The sequence below is a fragment of the Toxorhynchites rutilus genome, chromosome 1 (assembly GCF_029784135.1).
Source record: "Toxorhynchites rutilus septentrionalis strain SRP chromosome 1, ASM2978413v1, whole genome shotgun sequence".
In the NCBI taxonomy this organism is placed as follows: Eukaryota; Metazoa; Arthropoda; class Insecta; order Diptera; family Culicidae; genus Toxorhynchites; species Toxorhynchites rutilus.
Window position 1 is genome coordinate 80,682,182 of NC_073744.1, and position 17,540 is coordinate 80,699,721.

Genomic DNA, 17,540 nt, shown 5'->3' on the forward strand with positions numbered 1-17,540 from the left:
CAACTGTGGTTCAAGAGGTCATAATCATCCAGAGTGTCCAAAGCCTGGTCGTGTGTTCTGCGAAATATGCGGATTCAAAGGTTTCCATACAGATCGCTGTTCTTACTGTTTAAAAAACGGTATTCGTACCGCATAAAATCGCCGGCGGTACTTTCAAGCGGCGTTTTCCTTCAAAATGTAGATCATATTTCAGCATTTTATCGCCCAGCTATGTATTACGATTTCTTTCATTTTCGTCGCCGATCAATTTGATAATCGTCCTTTCATCGAACCTGAAATTTTTGGAATCAAAATAATAGCTTTGCTGGATAGTGGAAGTAATTCCACCTTAATGAGTTCACAATTTTTTCGGAAGTTGAAGTTGCGATACCACGGGAAGGTTCCAACAACAGTTGTATTAAAGGCAGCAAATGGAAAACAGCTAAAAGTAATCGGTCAGATTGATTTACCGTATACTTTCAATAATGTTACAAAAATAATTCCGACATTGATAGTAGATGACATGATAATAAAATGCATATGTGGAATGGATTTTTGGTCTAAGTTTGGCATCGTACCAGAAATCCAAAATTGTGTAATCATGTCACACGAAGATTCCACTTCACCGGAAAACTCAGATGAATCCATTATGAGTGAACAACAAATGAGAGATATTCAAAATGTGAAAAAGCTATTTAAAGATGTCATCGCGGGAGCTTTGGAATGTACAACATTAACCGAGCACCGCATAACAATCAAAGAAGAGGATAGGAATAAAACTCCTGTTTGTAAGTATCCATATCCCATGAATCCCGCAAAACTAAAGAAAGTGTGGGAAGAAATAGACAGACTTCTAGAATCAGAGATTATTGAAGAATCGGATTCTGATTGGTCCCTGAATATCGTAGCCGTTAACAAACCAGATAGTTCTGTTCGACTATGTCTTGATGCCCGACCTCTCAATGAGCGGACAGTAAGGGATGCTTATCCCCTACCACACCCTGGTAGAATCCTTGGTAGTCTACCGAAAGCGAATTTTCTTTCTACAATCGATTTGAAGGAAGCTTTCCTCCAAATTTCGCTAGCCAACGAGTGTCGCAAATATACTGCGTTCAGCATTCCTGGAAAAGGAATGTACCAGTTTACGAGACTTCCTTATGGGCTGATAAATAGTCCAGCTACTCACACTAGACTAATGGACAGTGTTCTCGGAAAAGGAAAATATGAACCGAATGTCTTCGTCTACCTCGACGATATTATCGTGGTGACGGAGACATTCGATGAGCATATTCGTCTGCTTCGAGAGGTTGCTTCTCGTCTCACCAAAGCTAATCTAACTGTCAATTTAAAAAAATGCAGATTTGGTGTACCAGAACTCAGCTTCTTAGGATATCATTTAACCTGCGAAGGATTGAAAATTAACCCCGAGAAGGTGCGACCCATCCTTGAATTTCAAAAGCCAGTTAGCTTAACCAAATTGAGGCGCTTTCTTGGCATGTCAAATTATTATAGGCGATTCATTCCGTTTTTCAGTCAGATAAGTGCACCTTTAACTGAGATGCTAAAAACCAAGAGCAAAACCCTAGTTTGGTCTCCTGCTGCCGAACACTCGTTCCTTACCTTAAAGGAAAAACTGGTCACTCCTCCAATACTTGCACCACCTGATTTCAATAGGGAATTTATCCTGCAAACAGACGCCAGCGATACTGCCGTGGCGGCGGTTCTTACCCAAGAATTTGACGACGGAGAGAGAGTAATAGAATATTACTCACATAAACTAACCAGTCCACAACGTAATTACCACGCCACTGAGAAGGAAGGTTTGGCGGTAATTTTGGCTATAGAACATTTTAGAGGTTACCTTGAAGGTTACCACTTCAAACTTATTACTGACAATTCCGCGATTACGTGGATCCAAAAATCCAAATGGAAGATTGGATCACGTTTAAGTCGATGGAGTTTAGATCTACAGACATACAATATGACCATCATCCATCGGAAGGGTTCTGAGAATGTTGTCCCAGATGCTCTCTCGCGTGATGTGTCCACCATTTCAGCCGAATCTGAATCCGACATATATAACCTCCTCAAAAATAAGGTCCGAAATAAGCCTGAGGATTACGCGGATTTTAAAATTTGTGAGAACAAGCTATACAAATATGTTTCCAGTCCAGATTCAATAGGCGATTATCGATTCCAGTGGAAATTAGTTCCAACACCAGAGTGTCGGGAAGGAATCATAATTGAAACTCACGAATCACTGCTACACGCCGGATTCGAGAAAACGTTACATCATATAAAGCTTCGCTACTATTGGCCGAAAATGGCAGGCGCTGTTAAAATTACTGTCCAAAATTGTGAAAAATGTAAGAGATCAAACATCCCTCAAGAGCTGCAACGCCGGAAATGGGTAAAATGCTACAAGCTAGAAACCCTTGGCGAATGATTTCCATAGACTTTATTGGTCCTTTGCCCCGCAGCAAAAGCGGAAACCAATATTTGTTTGTGGTACTAGACGTATTCAGTAAGTGGGTGATGCTCCACCCTGTTCGGAAGATACAAAGTAACCAAGTATGTTCAATACTACGTAACTACTGGTTCGCTAGAAATGGTATTCCTGAAGTGTTATTGAGTGATAATGCTTCGACATTCACATCGAGGGAGTTTAAGAGCTTCCTCGATGAATTTAATGTGAAACATTGGCTTAGATCAAAATACCATTCCCAGGCGAATCCTGTAGAACGAGTGAACCGGTCAATAAATGTCGCTATTTGAGCATACGTAAAAGACGATCAACGTACCTGGGACGTGAGAATATCCGACGTTGAACGGATCTTAAATATCACACAACATTCCTCAACTGGGTTCTCACCGTATTTTATAATTCATGGACAAGAAATGGCCATGTCAGGTATTGACTTTGTTAACCCTTGTTCGAGCGATAGTCCTGAGGAAAACCTACAAAACAGACAACTTAAATTAAAACGAATTCAAGATATCGTCACTAAAAACCTAGAAAAATCGTATGATGCTTCGAAACAGCGTTATAATTTGAGGTATCGAACATTTTCGAAACCATTCAACGAAGGGCAGTTAGTATACCGCCGTAATAAAAAATTATCCAGTGCATTAGATTGTTATAATTCCAAATTAGGCCGACAGTATTTGCCATGTTATATCCTGAAGAAGCATGGCAGCTCCTCATATGAGCTTGCAGACTTTTCTGGCAAGAATTTGGGAATTCGGCCAGCAAATATATTGAAATCATAGCCGCATAGATGATAGTCCTCCATTCGTCCATTGTGAACATTATATTTTACCTGGAATGAAATACACGTTCTATAATCAAGAATATATTTTGAAATTCAGTTCGAAAGTTATATATTAGTATTCAATATATACTTACTATGTAACTTACCAGTTTAAAGATTAGAATATCTTCAGAATTCAGCGAAATGAACTTCGGTTTCAGAAGCTTTCGCGTTGGCGCCGTTGTAAGGAGCAGATAAGCGTACCGTACTCACTCGAATGATGAAACAATGGTCATTGTTTTAGTAGCATCGTTGTTTCACAGAGTAGTACTCAGGGGTGCTTTTTTTGACCTTGACTGTAGTAGTATGACAGTCATGGTAGTTCGAACTTTTCTTTTGTCAGCTATTAGCGAAGTGCTACATACTGCTAGACAGTTACGGAATTTTTCCTTATCTTCAACTCTTCAATCGCTGAAGAGAATGAAGGATAATAGGAACGATTGAATTTTAGTTCAGGAGTCACCAAATTGTGCATCGAGGATGATTAGGGTGTTTTTGGAGTCGATATGATTGCGGTCTTGTAAGAAGTGTGAGTGTAGGTTCAGTTGGGGATTACGTCCAAAGAAATGATAATGGCATGCATGTTTGAGAGAGCGTTTGAGGTTTGACCAGTGTTCGAGTTGCATGATTGTTGTTAGACGTATCCAAGGAATAGTAAAAAGCCGGGCCACTAGTTTGATGATAACTGTAACGGATAGCGATATAAATAAGTTAGGATGAAGACTCTGTGAAATGAAAAGACACTATGGGCTGAGGAATCATATATGCGAACGGCGTGTATGCCTGACACATGATTATTATTGCGAAAACCGAATTATTCGTAATATGAGATTTCTGAATTTCTTGTTGGAATTAAATGTTTGACGAACAAATAATAAAGAAAAAAAATGTGAAATGTGTTTTGTGTGTTACTTGGATAATATTCACCACAAATAATGCTATAAAATATCCACCTATCGCGCCAAAGCGTATTTCCGGAGGCCGTCATGCATAAAATGACCATGACCCAACTGGGGTCAATCATCGATTAGCGTCCAAGCCATTAAGACGTTTTTCTGCAGATGTTCAAAACTTTGATCACAACTGAAGGTTGTGTCAGCTAATAATCGACGGGCTGAAGATTGTCCCAGGAACATCAATTCGACGAGCTGAAGGTGGTGCCAGTGGAATACAATAAGAGCAAGGTACTGAAGATTGTGCCATTGTGCATCCGTACTGAAGGTGGTACCAGTCAACCAGATATCAAAGCTGCAACGCAGCTGCAGACAAGGCCGAGCGACGCGAGCTGGTGGACAATTCCGGTACACAAATTTATTAAATAAAATAAAGAGGTTAGTTCACAAAAATAGTTCTTACAATTTGTTCTATGTTGAAACTCCCACATCCGAAAACGACCCGCAAAGAAGAGTCGGTAACAAATCTTATTCATTTTTTTCTCACTGTCTTATAGTTGATTCTTGATTTTTTTCTGAAGACTTTGTACTTATTAAATGTTCAACGCTGGGCATCTTTTGGCGTATGCACATATCGTACAATCAAAATGATGGCTGTGATAGGGAATGCATAGGTGTACATCAGCTCATTCACTATCATATATTCCACTATTGAGCACATTATCGTACCTTAAGCTGTGGTTTCAGAGACGAATGAATTGTAAGATTTATAGTCTCCGCCAACAAAGTAAATAAAAATGAAAAAGAACTGAGGTTTTGGAGACGAACTCTACGATCTGTCGAGAAATAGACGAGCTATAAGCGTTCTGAAAAACCAACAGTAAATACAGGGACGGATGACCTTCGGATTGAAGTTCTTTAAAATAATAATGTTTCTATACAATGCAGATGTAACGTCAGTCAATTTTCAACATCAGTTATCATCCTAAGAAAGCAGTTCTTGCTACCGAGAAAATTCGTTAATGCCATCCTGCATACAATGTGTTGTAATTTGAAGCCACTTTTAATTCGGAGATCATGTATGGGTTTGTGAAAACTGAATGATCAATTTAAAAGACTCCAACCACCAATAAGTTCAAAAACAAGCATAAACAAAATAATTCAGTTCATATCATATGTCATATTATGTCACTTTAGAATGCATTGGTATTGTGAATAACTTTTAATAACTCTTCTTTGAATGGTTTAATGGCCCTGGCTGGTTTTGCCACCAAAGCAGTCTGTATAAACAAACTTTTTCCTTCTTCTACCTGCTTCCGTTTTGCGATCGCGTTTGCCACTCGCTGAAACTAGTTGTTGCCACCGAATCGAATGTGGTATGTTCTGTAGGCGGGTTTTCTTATTGTCGTGAGCAGCTCTGCAAGCCAACTCGAGTACTCCGGCGGCCGAAACTCTATAACCTCTGTTAGGTATACTGGTGCTCCGGCACCAATCCGTTCGGCCTAGTTACCCTTGCGGAGCAATCAGTGAATGCGACCAACAGGGAACTGCAAACCTGCACGGTTCGAGTGGGACTTTGCCTTTCCCTTAACTTGTCCTCCTTTGTCACGTCCACACGTCCACGTTGCTGCTTGTGTTGCTTTGTTGATGTGATGCGATGCGATGTGAAACGATGTCATACAACCACACTGGTTTACGGTTTGAAAGAGAATGATATATTTTTCAGCGGGTCCGCTTCTTCTACTTCTTCTTTGTTTTTAAGAGGCTTTAAACTTTGCAGTTCATTCGCCTCTAAAGCGGGTCCGCGCGTTTTGTACTTTAGCGGTACACGCTCACTGGATAGAGACAAATCAGCAGACTCGTGGAGGCGATCTGGCGTAGTGGTAACATCCATGCCTCTCACGCTAAAGGTCACGAGTTCAATTCTCACTCCCGACATTCTTCCAAAAATGGAAGTAAAAAGTGACGAACCAGCCAAATGAGTTGAAAATCACTATAATACAGATAAAAAAAAAATCAGCAGACTCAGCCAAAGGGGCGAGTCCAACGAGACGAACAAATGAGCGTTAAAAGGCAGCGATGGCAAAAAATACATTCATTACGATTTGTTCGCCAAAAAGACGGGTGGGTAATGTCAGGGACATAACCGGAGTGACGTAGGACTATACAAAGGGGACAGCTTTTGTTAAATATATATTTTAAATATATTGTTTTATTTTCTTCTCCTACGTGAATACCTACCTATCTACCTGAAAAATGGATTAGTTTACTGTTTACTCTTTATGAATATGTTGAGGGTTGAAAAGAACCTTTGGTGTTGTGTTTTTGTTATCACTCGATATTCCCATCTTGTTCGGTTAAACCTTCCTGTTTAGCTATTACGTTTGCCACTCGCCACAGCTTTCACAGTTGGAAAATTTCTTCCTATCCAGCTTGTGACATATTGTTCAGTAAATTACATTTAATGCGACGTGCCGGAGAAGCAGTTTGCCACTCACTGAAACTAATTGTTGCCTTGATGAGCGCCGAACCGAAGCTGCTCTGTTCTTGATGCGGGTTTTCTGATTGTCGTGAGCAGCTTTGCAAGCCAACTCGAGCACTCCGACGGCCGAAACTCTATAATCGCTGTTAGGTATACTGGTGCTCCGGCACCAATCCGTTCGGCCTAGTTACCCTTGCGGAGCAATCAGTGAATGCGACCAACAGAGAACTGGAGACCTGCACGGTTCGAGTGAGACTTTGCCTTTTCCTTAACTTGTCCTCCTTTGTTACGTCCACGGTGCCGATGCCGTACAACCACACGGGTTTACGGTTTGAAAGAAAATAAGATATTTTTTTGGGGTCCGCGTGTTTTATACTCTAGCGGTACACACTCACAGGATAGAGACAAATCGGCAGACTCAGCCAGAGGGGCGAGTCCAACGAGACGAACGAATGAGCGTTAAAAGGGAGCGATGGCAAAAAAAATACATTCATTACGATTTGTTCGCTCGTTGGATTCACATGCAGGCTGAAAAGGGTCCTTTTCAGGATCACAAAATTATCTTCAATCTAAAGAGTTTATTGTTTTGTTGTCACTCGATATCCCCATCTTGTTCGGCTAAACCTTTCTGTTTAGCGATTGCATTTGCCACTCGCCTCATCTTTCACAGTTGGAAAATTTCTTCCCATCCAGCTTGTGACATATTTTACAGTAAATTACATTCAATGCAACGTACCGAAGCGCCACTCAGTGTCGCATTGGAGGCGATTTGAACCTGTAATTGAACATTTGCGATGACAGTGGTACAGTGTCGACTTTCAATGTGCGGTCATAATTTGGATCTCTATGTTTACAAAAATGTACAACTAAATAAGTCGCATTACATGTCCGTCCAATTAGCTAAATGTCGAACTAATTGTAAATTACTGTACTTTCAATCTGGAAACAATTTAAGAGTTGGTGAAAATTAAATAATCTTGAAAGTCCCCAACTATCAATAAGCTCAGAACTACTGCCAAATTCACATACTCATCAGATCCTGGCAAACAAATTATGAAAACATCAATTTGTGTTTTATTATTATTTTGGATAATGTTTTAGAACGCATTGAACTTTATTTCCTAAACTCTTTTTTTGGAAGGTTTAATGGCCCTGAAAAGCGCCTTGTTTTATGGAATGGTTCCAATTTAGAAAACTTAGTACTCGTGGTTTTGAAAAAAAAACCATTTCGAACGCCCTCGATGCCGCCTTGTTCTGGATTTGCCACCAAAGCAGATTGTAAAAAGAACAAACTTTTTTCTTCTGCTACCTGCTGCCGTTTTGCGATTGCGTTTGCCACTCGCCACTCGCTGCAACTGCCTGTTGTTGTCTTGATGTGTTCTGTTCTGAATGCGGTTTTTCTTATCGTCGCGAGCAGCTTTACCAGCCAACTCGATCACTTCGGCGGCCGAAACTATATAACGGCGGCGACTGGTGCACTGGTACTAACGCGCTCGGCCTAGCTACCCTTGCGGGGAACTCCATATCAACACGGTTCGAGCGGGACTTTGCCTTTCCCTTCACTTTTCCTCCTTTACCATGTCCAGACATGGGTGCTTGGGTTGGTTTGTTGATGTGTTGTGATGCGAACCGATGTGGTGTACGGTTTGAATGAGAATGATCGTTACGGCAGCGGAGCGGGGATTTTTAAGCTGACTGGCTGCCTCGAGAATTACGCATGTGTGAGACTGCGACCAATGTTTCGTTCATTTTTTTCTTTTTCCTTTCCAATCGTGCTTCATTCTATTTCGCTGCTGCTCTGGTTGCCCGTTTTGGTCGGTACGATTTGAGGAGCACAAAATGGACCAATCAAAAATGGGCACATAGTGAATTTTGAGAATGCTTGATATTTCACAATTATTTAATTATTTATCTCAAGAAAAATGAAATGTTATTCGTTATGATAGATGCGTAGATATATTTCCTATCAATTGATGCAAAAACCTTTGCGATCTATTGAGAAATGCTCGAGTTATAAGCGTTCCAAATCTTGCATTTTTTCGTACTTGTTCAGTGCCTAGATTTCCATTTCACCCCCTATATCTTCCGGTTAGACGTAGTCCTACGTCAAAAGTTCGGCACGGCGCAGGAGAATATCTCGGAAACCGACAAGAAGAAGGAGAAGGAATCATATGCTATCTACATCAAAAGGTGCTAAATCAGGATCATTCGGACACCGGTTTCTCATCGATGGCGATGAGCGTCTTGAGCTTCGTCAATGCATCTTTGAGCGTATCGTAGCGGAAGTCTCGCGTCTGACCCACTACAATAAGCAGTCAACCATTACGGCGTGGGAAATTCAGATCGCAATCAGTCTGTTGTTGCCCGAAAACTTGCATGCGGTTTCCGAAGGTACCGAAGCGGTGAAGAAGTATTCCAGCTCCAAATAAAAAGCGTTTTCCGACTGCCGATTCGGAAGCAAACCCTAAAAAGAATCCTTTTTAGGACCACAAAATCATCTTTAATCTAAAGAGTTTATTGTTTTGTTATCACTCGATATCCCCATCTTGTTCGGCTAAACCTTCCTGTTTAGCGATTGCGTTTGCCACTCGCCGCAGGATTCACAGGTGGAAAATTTCTTCCCATCCAGCTTGGGACATGTTGGGTCATAATTTGGACCCCGAACTCTATGTTTACAAAAATGTCCAACTAAATATGTCGCATTACAGGTCCGTCCAATTAGCTAAATGTCGAGCTAAATGTAAATTACTGTACTTTCAATCTAGAAGCAATTTAAGAATTGGTGAAAATTGAATAATCGGGAAAGTCCCCAACCATCAATAAGCTCAGAACAACTGCCAAATTCTCATACTCATCATATTCTGAAAAATAAATTATGAAAAAATCAATTTGTGTTTTATTATTATTTTGGATATTGTTTTAGAAAGCATTGAACTGTATTTCGTAAACTCTTTTTTGGAAGGTTTAATGGCCCTGAAAAGCGCCTTGTTTTATGGAATGGGTCCAATTTAGAAAACTTAGTACTCGTGGTTTTGAAAAAAACCATTTCGAACGCCCTCGATGCCGCCTTGTTCTGGATTTGCCACCAAAGCAGTTTGTATAAAGAACAAACTTTTTTTCTTCTGCTACCTGCTGCCGTTTTGCGAATGCGTTTGCCACTCGCTGCAACTGCCTGTTGTTATCTTAATGTCCACTGAACCGAATGTGTTCTGTTCTGAATGCGGGTTTTCTTATCGTCGAGAGCAGCTTTGCCAGCCAACTCGATCACTTCGGCGGCCGAACCTTATAACGCCGGCTAGGTGGACTGGTGCACTAACGCGCTCGGCCTAGCTACCCTTGCGGAGCAATTGGCGAATTCACCTACGGGGAATCGCAGGCCAACACGGTTCGAGCGGGATCTTGCCTTTCCCTTCACTTTTCCTCCTTTGTCATGTCCAGACATGGCTGCTTGTGTTGGTTTGTTGATGTGATGTGATGCGAAACGATGTGGTGTACGGTTTGGATGAGAATGATCGTTACGGCAGCGGAGCGGGAATTTTTAAGCTGACAGGCTGATTCGAGAATTACGCATGTGTGAGACTGCGACCAATGTTTCGTTAATTTTTTTCTTTTTCCTTTCCAATTTTTCCGTGCTTCATTGTATTTCGCTGCTGCTCTGGTTGCCCGTTTTGGTCGGTACGATTTGAGGAGCACAAAATGGACTAATCAAAAATGGGCACATAGTTCATTTGGACAATGCTTGATATTTCACAATTATTCAATTATTTATCTCAAGAAAAATGAAATGTTATTCGTTATGATAGATGCGTAGATATATAATTATACAGTCATTCGCGGACTGGGATTTCTTTTACACAGACAAGACCGTCGTTTCCAAATGCTCGTATAATACTAGTTTATTTCCATTCCTTTTACATTGGTGCACCCTGACTCAGAAGGCACAGCAGGGGAGATAACTGCTTGTGCTGGTTTTGCTTATCTCAGAATGTGTAGACTAAGGCAGCTCGCACACCGGAGCAATAAGCAACTAGCAAACTGCAATACGCAATATGCAACAGGCAACATATTTTGTTGTTCTTCGCATACCAGAGCAATGAAAACCCCTGACATTATGCAATAATCGGCTTAATGTACGAAACTTGTCAAAATATGGGCAATAAGTTGCTCTTCAACCGACACACCGTGTTGCTAGCGACATGTGTTGCTCTGTAAAGGCGACAGCGATATCGTATTGCGTCGGTGTGCGAGATCAACAAAAATTAAATGTAAAAATCCATTGGCGATAATATTGCTTATTGCATGTTGACAGTTGCAAGTTGCTTATTGCTTCGGTGTGCGAGCCGCCTAAGAGAGATAATAATGTTTACGAAGGAAACATTCTATGTAAAAGGCAATAAAAGTTTATATCTATCTATGCTATGTTTCTACTGTAATCTATCTTATCCTACAAGCCATGTGGTATAACTCCTCCGGGGTGAAAAAAGACGCGTGTCCTCAGGCGTTTTCGTTTGATGCATTTGAAGATGGTGGATTTCTAGTTCTTCTTTTTCGTGAAACTCTTGACAGTATAGTTGTTGATAGCTTTTTGTAATGTAGGAGAGCAAGGACAAGGATAGTAACAGTTATTATCGTTGAGAGTGATATTCCTCCTAGTAGGCTCCAGTTCCAAATTTCATTTTTGTATTGTTTCAGGTACACATGGTCAATCTTCTTTCTATTGGAGAGGGCTATGCTGTCTACTTCGTGCAAGTCATTTTCTTCTGGTTGTTGGTCGATGAGAAGGTTGTGCATTGCTCCTTGAACGACTGTGCTTTGGATGGTACTCTCTCTAGTTGTGAATGATTTGTTTTCGAATTGGATACTGCAGTTTGAGAATGTAATTAGAAAGTTTCCCGTAAGCGTGCGGTTATCCGGGCCGCAGTTCGAATTTAGAGATCCATTCTTCGCATTGTTGATGAGAATAAGATTGTCTGATATTGCCTGAATTTCTGTTTTGGTTGTTTGTTTTGTTTTGCATTGACTTTTTTTTCCAGCCAACATAGGATTTATACAGGTGTCGGTGTACCTGTTAAGGAACGAGCTTTGTTGTATGTACTCGTCTGGTTTAGATGTTGTGTAAACATTTTTTCCAAGCTTTATCACGAAGTCTGGGTGATTTGTAATAATTTTACCTCCTTGGTTCAGTGGGATTATGCGGATAACTGTCCCTTCTTCTTGTTCCAGTTGCGGAATACGAGTGATGTACAGAAGTGTATTCTCGCTGGTAGCTATTTTCGGCTTAACTAATCTCAACGCTTCTTCAGGGAGATCAACAGTTACTCCTTGCTCTTCCAATACGGATTTAATTGTATTGATTTCGATTAGAGAAAGAATATTGTTGCTTGCTAATGAAATTTTAGATAGCATTATGGCTTCTTGTATGTCTTCTAGGATCTTGTTGATGGTATCGATTTTGATTATTGTTCTTAGCGTCTCCATTTCGTCAAAAATTATTCTGTTCTGGTTACCTTCAATTATTTCATTAATTGCATTTGTTAACAATTGAAGTCTCTTGCCTATCTGGTTGTTCACTTGATATTGTTTGTTATTGCTTTCAATTAGTTCGTTCATCGTTTGGTTGATGATACGTAAATCTACAGCATCAGGCGTTCCACCAATCCATTTCCAGACCGTTACAATTATTTCGATGCTCCGTTGACGGCGGGATCTCTGCGGCTTGATTTGCATTAAATTAGCGTATAATTCCTTAACTTTATGTTTAGCAATTTGAACAAAAGGATCATCCGACTTCTTATAGACTACTGTGGTTAAAAGATTGATAGTAGTTTCTATTTCCGTTATGTTAATAGGATGTATAATATTTATATTTCCTATTTGTAATTTACATTTTCCTATCTTTACTGTGAGAATTGGTTGATTACTCACATTGGTAATTTCTAGTTCTTGGCAGTAACAATTAATATTGATCAATGTTGTGAATATTATAAATGTTAAATACATTTTGTATGTGAAAATTATATGGTATTTGTATTGTTTCTTAACTTATAATTTTGATTATTCTTATTATTGTTTATATTTTAGAATCGTGGTTGAGTTTCGTGTTTCTTCTGGGTTATGAAGTTCACGATTTTTTTTTGCGTTGAGGGAAACTGAAAAAAAAAATAATGCATGAGTTTTTTTTTGTGAAACGCTAAAACGAGGTTAATTCTTTTTTCTGTTGATGATGGTGATTCTCCTGTTGAGTGGGGACCTGGAAAAGTAAAAATTCAATTTAGTTTCCTAATTCTTTTAATTTTGTTCTTATGTCTTTTAACGTTTTTTGGGATCTTTATAGTTTTTCCAGTACTCTCTACACATTTTGTCGTCGTGAAACGTGGATCTAGTTTTTTCCTCGTGGTTTTCTTAATATGAATGTTCTGACCTTCGTTCACTGTTGGTGGTTCTTCTTTGGAGTCATTGTGTTTTGTCATTTTCTTTGAGGTTTTCTGGAGATTTTTCGTTACGTTCTTGAATAACCTTTGTGAGTGCTCAGCAATCATAGAAGGATCTGTAATATTTTGTTGATTGAAAATAACCTCGTTTGGGGTAAACGATGTGGCTTGATGTGAGGTGTTGTTATATAGAGAAGTTACAATTTGAATGATCTCTGGGGATTGAAGATCTTTAAATTTATGCTTGTTGGTATTAAATATTTCAATTATTGTACTGTGAGTTTTTTCTATTTGTCCATTTGATTCTGAGGATGATGCAAATTCTATATTTGTTCCGAAGTTGGTTAAAAAGTCTCTTAGTTGAATGCTAGTGAATGCGGCTTCGTGGTCGCAGATTATTCTTTTCGGAGGGCTAAATGTTCTAAAGTATTGTGATAAGGCGTTTCTAATGTCGAATAAATTACGTAAGTTTATTTGTATCAGTTGCAGATGTTTTGAGAAAGTGCAAATTAATGATAGGTAGTAGCGTTTGTCAATGCCGAAAATGTCCATATGTACTCTTTGGAATGGAGCGTTTTCAATTGGACGTGGTGATATTTTTATGTTATACGGTTTCCCTTCATATTTGTGTTGTGCACAAATTGGGCAGGAATAGACGAGACGACGAATTTTCTTCAGCATTCCAGGAAAAAAATAAGAACGCTTTATCTGGCTTTCGACTTCGGAAATGCCTCGATGGGCTCGCTCGTGTTCTTTTTTTACGATTTCGTCTTGTCTTCGTTCTGAGAGTATATCTTCGACCATGTTTTGCGTAATTACGAAATGACAATCCGAGTTGGAAAAATGTTCTTTGTATACTTCTTGGATTGTTTGAAATTGACATTCGGGAGCAAGGATAGCGCTTTGCTTCCCATTGGAACATTCTTTCAAAAAGTTAGTTATGTTTTTGTGATTATACTCAGTTGAGCATATAGTGGTTCTTTTGTAATTAGGAAATGTGTTTTCTGTTAAAATTGAATTGAAGCTAGACGTTCTGAATATTATTTGATTTCTGTAGTTGTTTATAGGTCTTTCAGTGAAATGCATATAGTGATCATCCGATGTTTGAGCTGAATGTACTGTATCAGCATGGGATGAAGGGGTGTTTTTTTCTAATGATATTGCGTCTAAAGTGTTTTTGTTTTCTACTTCGTTAATGTTGATTTCTACTGAGTGCGTCAGCGACGACGTTTGTTTTTCCAAAATGATATCTATCAGTTTTTCTTTTTCTAATTCCGATAAATGTTCAGTCCGAATAAGTTTTGAAATTGTAGCCTTGTCTAATGTTGTTTTAGAGTCCATTGGTATTGGTGACAATGTCTCAAAATTATTCACGTTCAGCAACAGTTTTCTAATGTTTTCTGTATTTGGTGGTTCACGATTTTCGGTTCGGACTAGAAAAGTAGTTCTAAAATTTTGAGCTTGATAAAGTCCAGGCTCAACAATAATTTCTTCTGTGAGTTTTGTTGATTTTCCTACGAACCAATCTCCATTTTTATCGCATGGTACAGTGGTTAGGTGGTTAAATTGTTCCAACTCGTTGGTAATATAATGTTTGGAAAATTTAATAATTTTGCCATTTATTTCTAATGTGCCGAATTTGTAATTAATTTTCCCATTGTATTTCGATAATGTTTTTGAGCCTATTAGTCCGTCAAAAAATGAGTGAAATTCAAGCTCATAAAATAAAAGGGGAGGCATTCCGTCTAATATTTGTGCTTTTACTTTGGAAGAAATAATACTATTATTTTTCACGCACTCTACTATGAGGGGTTTAATTTTGATTGAATTTTGCAGAATTCCGGGTCTTATTAAATTTTTATTTGCTCCCGAATCAATGAGAAATTTAAGATTTTTGTTCTCATGTTGTATTTTGAGATATGGTAAATAGTTGTGATCTATTTGTCCGGATCTGTCGCGGGGATTTCTAAAAAAATTTACATCGATGTTGTTATCGATGTCTTAATCGTCTTCGCTATCCAGTAGCTCATGATTGTTAACTCTTTTATTTAAAGTTAATTTAGATCTAACTGAACCGATTTCCATTGGTTCAACTGTTGTTTCGGGTGCATCTGGTTTACGTCGTCTAAAGTCTTGTTTTGGTATGTTGTTAAATCTTGAATGTCCTTGATGTGAATGGCTGTTTTCTTGTCCCGATGAACGAGAAAATCCAGGTTCATTCTTTGGCTTAAAAAATGCAGTTTGTGCGGGTTGAGCTAAAGGCATATGAGTCAGATTTCTATTAGACTCATTCGACGTGAATTTGCATATGAACGCATATGCGTTTTCAATAGTTTTGGGTTCTGCTGCCTGTACATAGCCAAAATATGGTTTCTGTAGTCCACTGACGTACGCTGCTAGGCTGTATTCGTCGATGAAGTCATTTATTGCTTCCCAGTGGGCATTATACTTTGGATTTTGCTTCGCCAACGATTTTATACTACACACTAGTTGCTTCGTTCTTTGGTAATGTTTGTTCACATTACCGTCCATTTTGTTGTGCCATAACTGGCAATTATAAGTGGATAAATCCTGTTTGTCACCGAGCGCTGTTAATAATATGCTCTTTTTTTTTTTTTTTTATATCTTCGCTTATTTTTCGTCGGCCTATTTCCGCCACTTTTAGTGCCAATCACCGACATCAGGGAGGCGACTCCACCTGTTCCTACCTATCAGACTCAACAACTCATGAGCCGGGCCAACTTCTTTTACTTCCGCTCCGAAGGAAGACGTAACCAGAGATTTTTCGCCTCAGAAAATCCCAACGACGCCAGCTGGGATTGAACCCAGGCCGATCGGATTGTGAGGCTGTTACGCTAACCATACAACCACTGGCGCCGTCATTATAATATGCTCTTAATTTCATTGAATGTGGTAGGGTTTCCGTTTGTGCAAAGAACGTCTTTGGCATGCCCTTCTATTTTGTTCGATACTGCTGTAAGGTAAATTTGAAAAATATCCGGAGAAACTAAGTTTTCGAATATTCTTAATGTTTTTTCTGCTGTTTCTAACCAGCTTGCTAATTGCTTTTTATTGCCATTAAAGGATGGCAACATTTTTATTGGATCAGGGATTCGGAAGGGGTCACCTTGGGTAATTTCTCTCCGAATTGAGTCGTCGGGACGATTTACAGGCGCAGTGTTTATGGTATTCTCAGTTCCGTTTCCCAATTGAGAATCATATACTGCTTGTCTAGCCGTGATATTCTCAATTGCTTGCATCATACGTGCAAGTTGTTGAGTAATACCATGTAGTGGGTTAATCTCATTTGATTGAGGCTCCGTCATGTTGAGAGTCTCTACGTTTAAATTTAAATTTTCCACAGGAATATGCGAATATTCCTCCGACTCCGTACTCGTGTCGGATTCGTCGGAACTGGTATCGTTCTTTTTACTTTTAAGAAACGATCCTCTTGTTTGCTTCAAAACGTCTTTAAATTTGGGCATTAATTATCCCTTTTAGCACAAAGTTTCAAATTGAAATTGAAGAAAACCGTCTATCTTGTAGTGCGGTAATCTTACAGAGAGCTCGTGTCTATCTTGTAGTGCACTTATCTCACAGTGATGGATTTATTTGTAGTGGCGCGAAATTCTCTCTCTTAGAACGGATTTTCAGCGCACTAACAACTAATCATTAATCACTGGCTGGGTTTCTAATTTGATATCACTTATTTCACTTATAGTAAAAGAGAGACAAAAAAAAAGAACTCACCCTTTTTTTTACAATCGTGTCCTATGGTTCGCGGTGAACGATGCCGGTTTTCCGGATGCCTGCGAGCGGGGGGGTCCTCAACTCTGAACGGCGGATTTAATCCTTCGGCCGTAGATGCTTGCGCGGAACCACTTTTGATACGCTTTTTTTTTAACGTATTACTTCCACTATTTAACACTCGCACGGTCACTTCACACGATTCCGGACGGCTGCGCCAATTATACAGTCATTCGCGGACTGGGATTTCTTTTACACAGACAAGACCGTCGTTTCCAAATGCTCGTATAATACTAGTTTATTTCCATTCCTTTTACATTGGTGCACCCTGACTCAGAAGGCACATCAGGGGAGATAACTGCTTGTGCTGGTTTTGCTTATCTCAGAATGTGTAGGCTAAGAGAGATAATAATGTTTACGAAGGAAACATTCTATGTAAAAGGCAATAAAAGTTTATATCTATCTATGCTATGTTTCTACTGTAATCTATCTTATCCTACAAGCCATGTGGTATAACTATATTTCCTATCAATTGATGCAAAAAACTTTGCGATCTATTGAGAAATGCTCGAGTTATAAGCGTTCCAAATCTTGCATTTTTTCCTACTAGTTCAGTGCCCAGATTTTCATGTCACCCCCTATATCTTCCGGTTAGACGTAGTCCTACGTCAAAAGTAGGCAAATTTTGATTGCTCCT

The 17,540-nt window shown here is 39.4% G+C and overlaps 1 long non-coding RNA gene across 2 annotated transcripts; it reads right to left on the reverse strand.

Annotated features, from left to right (window-relative positions):
• Positions 1 to 228: 228 nt before the first annotated feature.
• Positions 229 to 3,238, reverse strand: LOC129762341 (uncharacterized). 2 transcript variants are annotated; one of them, XR_008740595.1, is made up of 3 exons: positions 2,992 to 3,238; positions 2,781 to 2,937; positions 229 to 272 (listed from the first exon to the last, which is right to left on the reverse strand). It is a non-coding gene; the product is annotated as an uncharacterized LOC129762341 (long non-coding RNA). The 2 variants fall into 2 exon arrangements; XR_008740596.1 differs by lacking the exon at positions 229 to 272 and adding an exon at positions 371 to 421.
• Between the last annotated feature and the right edge of the window lie 14,302 nt (positions 3,239 to 17,540).